This window comes from Pelmatolapia mariae, linkage group LG3_W (genome assembly GCF_036321145.2).
Source record: "Pelmatolapia mariae isolate MD_Pm_ZW linkage group LG3_W, Pm_UMD_F_2, whole genome shotgun sequence".
NCBI lineage: Eukaryota > Metazoa > Chordata > Actinopteri > Cichliformes > Cichlidae > Pelmatolapia > Pelmatolapia mariae.
Genome location: NC_086229.1, coordinates 37,464,107 through 37,469,592, shown reverse-complemented (window position 1 = coordinate 37,469,592; position 5,486 = coordinate 37,464,107).

Below are 5,486 nucleotides of genomic sequence, written 5' to 3'. Positions count from 1 at the left end.
CGTGATTCATGTTGCACAGCAGTGGGACATTTGAAATAAAGTCAGCACACTCAGTACAGACAGTGCATCAAATATGATGCTGCTGCCAGACGTCTGCCTTTGAACGCGTCCCTGCATCGCACACAACACCAAGGTTGCCATGGCAATCACAGCTAACAGGGACAACGTGCACAGCTGGAACCCTGCAGGTATATTTAACATGATGTATTTCTCAGTGTCCTGTCTGTGTGTGAGAGACAAACAGCCTCTGTATGTGTGTGTAAATACAGCATGAATATGTAGAGGACATGTTTGTGTATATAAGTACATGAATGCTCTGCGTCATTTGAATCTTTGATTCTTGTTTCTGTTGCAGGTCTGTGACTGAACTTCTGGGAGGAGAAAAGTTGGTTTTCATGCTCTGTGATTCTGTGTTTTGTCATCTCTCTCAGGTGATGGAGAGCTCAGATGATGACCCCGCCTACGTGGTCAAATTCAAGTCTACATTCAGAACAGACCTGGAGACACGCAAGCAAAATGCCAACATTGTATATGTGAAAACTGCTGCTGCACTGGAGCCAGATTCAAGGAGCTCAGGTGTTTACCCAGATCTTACTGAACTTACTGAAGGAACAGAGGGTTGTTGGAGGGAAACCTGTGGAAGCAACAACATCCGAGTAGTGATGGGTCCTGCAAAACTGACGCACCGACGCATGTATCAAGCTCACCTAGCGATGCGTGTATCGGTGCGTGCGTCACTTTAAGAAAAAGTCACGTGATCGATACAGCTGCTGTATCGCTCATTGTCAACGCGCCAAACTGTGTTTAAAAGGTACCGCATCCGTATCTGCCAGCGGAATGAGTCGCCACCAAAAAAACCCCCACAAAATTACTCTGGCAAAGAAAAAAAAGAATACACATCTCTCCATAACAAAATGGAGCCAAAAAGTAAAAGAAACGTTTCTGCTGTGTGGGATCATTTTGATCTTTTAACTGCAAATAAGGTAACTGTTTGTTTCAGTGTAATCTATCAGAATAGGAAAAACAGCAATGTCACTTGAAGTGTAAATTATTTATTTCATTTTATGCAGGTTAAATGTTGCATCTGTTCTGCGGAGCTTTCTTACAAACAAAAGCGCCTCCTCAGTGTTACAGAGGCAAACATGAAAATGAGGAGACAAACACACTGAGAATGAACACAGGTCAGCCTATACTGACACTGAACAGCTTTATCATTTTTTTTATTAGTATGCGTTTTATTTTTCAAATCAAGCATCTAGGAAGATTGTTCTGGACCAGGCAGTCCTGAATTTTATTATAAAGGACTGCCAACCCCTTAGTATTGTGGAGAGTGTCAGAGAGAAACATTCCAAGATCAGAGGATCCTTTAACGTACTGGGGGAATAGGAAGACATCTTATCAGAACCTTTTCCACCTGACTTTACAGCTTTTGTGTACCCCAGCTTCATCTGTGCCTGTGAGTTTTCCAAAGCTGGGGAAAAGGTGTAAAAAACAAACAAACAAAAAGCAATAGACTGAATGCAAAAAGATTGAATAAACTTATTTTTCTGAATAGAAATTTATAATAAACTCTGAGTCGAATGGGTAATATTACATTCACAATACTTTCATTTTAATTTTCACTTAATGTCATTCACACTATATTTTAAAGATGTAAATGGTCTGTATTTGTATAGCACTTTACTAGTCCCTAAGGACCCCAAAGCGCTTTTCACATCCAGTCATCCACCCATTCACACACTGGTGATGTCTACAATACTTGCAATATAAAAGATATAAAATGATTCCATAGAAAGTACAATACCGTACAGTGTATAAGTCTGACTAGGTCATTGAATTGTTGTGAAATGTTGCGAGTCTCAAGTAAGTTGCCTGCAATGATATTTAAGGTCCAGCAGGTGTCAGTATGGAGCAAAACAGCAAAACTGTGTCGACACAGTGCCGATACAGTTTGGGGAATGTGCTGAAACGCTTCATGAGGCCTCATCTACCCATCACTACATCCGAGCCACCAGAGAAAAAGTTGGCCCTATTGGTGCTTCATCAGAGTGTGAACAGGAGGAAGACTCAGCTGAGAACAGTGTGGTGGATACAGAGCAGAGCCCACCATCAGTACAGAGGCCTGTCCATTAGAGTGCTGCTCCAAACATGCAGCACATGTACTTGGCCACAGCTGCAACATCTGTACCTGTGAGAGCTTGTTCTCTGTTGCTGCTCATATTGTACAGAAGAAGAGAGTTTCTTTATCATCAGAAAATGTCAGTGAGCTTGTGTGTCTTAGCAGCTGGCTCGGTGCAGAGGAGGAAGAACATGTCAAGTCAGAGGAAGATAAATGCAGTTCATGTTGTCAACTCAACCTGGATTATTGAAAGAGTTTTTCTTTGTCTTGTTTCTGACTGAGATTCTCCAAAGGAAGTCCAGCACAAACACACACTTCACACACTCAAAGTCCTGCACAGTAAATGAGCTGATGAGTGTTTGTGCTGCTGCCTGATAACAGAAAAATAGTTCTGCTGGTTCCTGTTCTGAAAACACACATTTATAAACGTTCACTTGCTGTTGATCAAAGGTGCCTGTTATAATGTTATGATGGTGGCTCTGGACTCTGAGGGGAACTTTGTAAAAAACTAGATCAAATGTTGACGTCCTGGCAGAGGCAAAGAACTTTGATTTGATATTTGATTTGATTAGATTTATGTTTCAGCTCAGACTGACAGAAATATTTGAACTGCTACTGTGTTAAAGGGAATACTGCTGTTAGAAAGCACCTGATTTGTTTCTGCACACTGAGTGTTGCACTTCTCATACTGCAGTACTATTAAAATAAGTACACAATACACTACTTTTGAACTCATGATTGAATGTTGCTGTAACAAAGCCATTAATGGTGATTCAAAGTGTTCATGGTTGCCCAGCACTACAAATGATTGTACAAGTGTGACTGATCCACTTTCTAATGTGTGTGTAGCCCACACTGTGTGTCACTGTGTCACAGGTGAGTCTGTGTATCCAGGTTCTATGAGGAGAACAGGATATAGTGACTGAGTCCAGCAGCTTAAAGTCTGACTCCATCTTCCATTTAAATAACTCACCAACAACTGAATAGCTTTGCCTTTGTGTAGCTGACACTTCATTTTAATGTCCTTCTATTCTGGTTCATCTGGTTTCAGTTTCTATAAGCACACAGGTTTCATCAGTGACTCTGTGACCTCAGTAATCTTTGCTGGGCCTTAATGCTCTGAACAAAGCTGCACATCACAAGACTAAATAGAAATGAATCAGTCTTTCATTTCTCACTGCTGTTTGACTTCAGCTCTCAATGTCCCACCATAACCCATGGAAAGAATTACTGTCCATCCAGGCTCCTGAACATGAAGCTGATGAAGGTGGAGTATTGTGAGGGCTGATGGAGATGATGATGAAGATAACAATCCAGGAGCAGTGTCTTAACATATGGGCCGTGGGCCAAATCCAGCCCTTGAAATAATTTCATATGTCAAATATTGATGAATTTTCAGGCTTCCTGATAATCAATGTGAGCACGGCTGAGATTTTATTCTGATGAGCAAACCATGTGGTCAAACACTTTAGGAGACAGACTGGGATCATACAATTATGTGAAAGAAGACGGAAATGTCCCATAGACAGCAAGGGTAGTGGTATAGACCAGGTACACAGAGAAACAGGGAGCTGTATTTAAATGCAAGCGTGTCAGGAAACAGTGAAAAGGCAAAATGAGCAGCATCTGGCTGCATTTCAGTGATATTGGAGACCACAAAGCTGAGTGCAACATTTATATAGGAGATATACAGGAGATGCTGAGAGTAGAACTGATAAAACTAGGAGCTGGCTAAAGTGATGCCCATTTTTATTTCCACCCATTTTCATTGTGGAGGACAAAAGGTTTCAAACTCGTCCAGGTCTTAAACCTCACGTGTTCTTCCTAATAGCAGTAAATGGATAAAAATAAGGCTTTTATGAAAACACTGAATACAAATTGATGCCTTTCAAAAGACTAAATGTACAGTTCAGTATTGAATACTACATAAAATAAACTATATATAAAGTGTGTCTGAATGGCAGAGATGCAGAAATATGTGCATGTAGCACAGAGCCACGGCTCAGTGTCTGAATGAGTCTCACAGACCTGAATGTGCTGTTGAAGCCATTTATAATTATAACATAATTCTTTACTTGTTTGACCTGCTCCTTACCACAAGCGACCAGATGTAGAAGGTTTTGGACTTTTAACTATATTTTCTTACGTTTTACAACTTTTCTTACTGTTAAAAACCTTGTTATGGCCATTCATGCTATACAAAGTAATTAGACTTGTGTGGTATCTACAGAAATGTCAGAATCTCAGCTGAAAGGTCACAAAACCATCTCAACAACCACCAAACAGCTGAAACAGCAGGTGAACAGATTACACAACAAAGATGTAAACACAAATCCCCCTGATCATCTGTTTTTTTAAACATGAAGCGTAGTTTTGGACGTTCATTTACTGCTGGTTCAGTGAATTTTGGTTGGACAGTGATGAAACCTGCAGTCTCAGAATCTGTGAGAAGTCTGCTTTCAGCACGCAACAGCATTGTTGTGTTGTGTGCTGTGGATTCACCTCTGCAAACTCATCACTGTTTTCACCATCATGTTTCTACTTAGACAATAACAAAGGAAGCAGTTCCCAGGAACTACTTCCTGTCTTGTTAACATGAGAGTATGTTGCCCTTCAAAACACCTCCACTTCTCCTCTTATTAGAGGACTGCCTTATTATTAATCTGCTAATTCTGTCAGTTGATGAAAGAAAAATGCTTGATCTCACCTGAGAGTTTCCAGTGTACAGTGTGGACTCTTCAGTCCTTCAGACAGAAGCTTCACGCCTGAATCCTTCAGGTTAATGTTACTCAGGTCCAGCTGTCTCAGATTAGAGGTCTGAGAGCTGAGACCTGAGGACAGAGCTTCACAGCTTCTCTCTGACAGGTCACAGCGACTCAGTCTGAAAAACAACAGATAAACAATTACAAAAATAAAACAACCCACACAGTCATGTTGAAGTGTAAGAACATATTATTATATTTAGCAATATTTAATCTTGTTGTTGTCAGGAAACTGAGCACTGATGCAACATGTGGAGAGAATCAGAGGAGAAGAAGTGAAGAGAGAACAGCAGTAAAACAACACTGAATTGTTCAGAGTGCTTTTGGTATCAACAAAATGTGTTTCTTTATTTTGTATTTGTTTTAGTAGAATTGATGATTATCACTTAGATAACAACCACAGGTCAGGTCTAAATTGGTAACAGTTACACCCAGAAATATTTCAGAAATGTGGACAATTTGTGCTCCAATGTATTCAGTATTGAACAAACTGAGTACCGATGACCACTTAATATTTTTGATATTTTATTTGAGTTTTCCCACCTGATCTATGTTAACTAGAATAAACATTCAAAATCTAAAGCTATGATCACATATTTACTTAC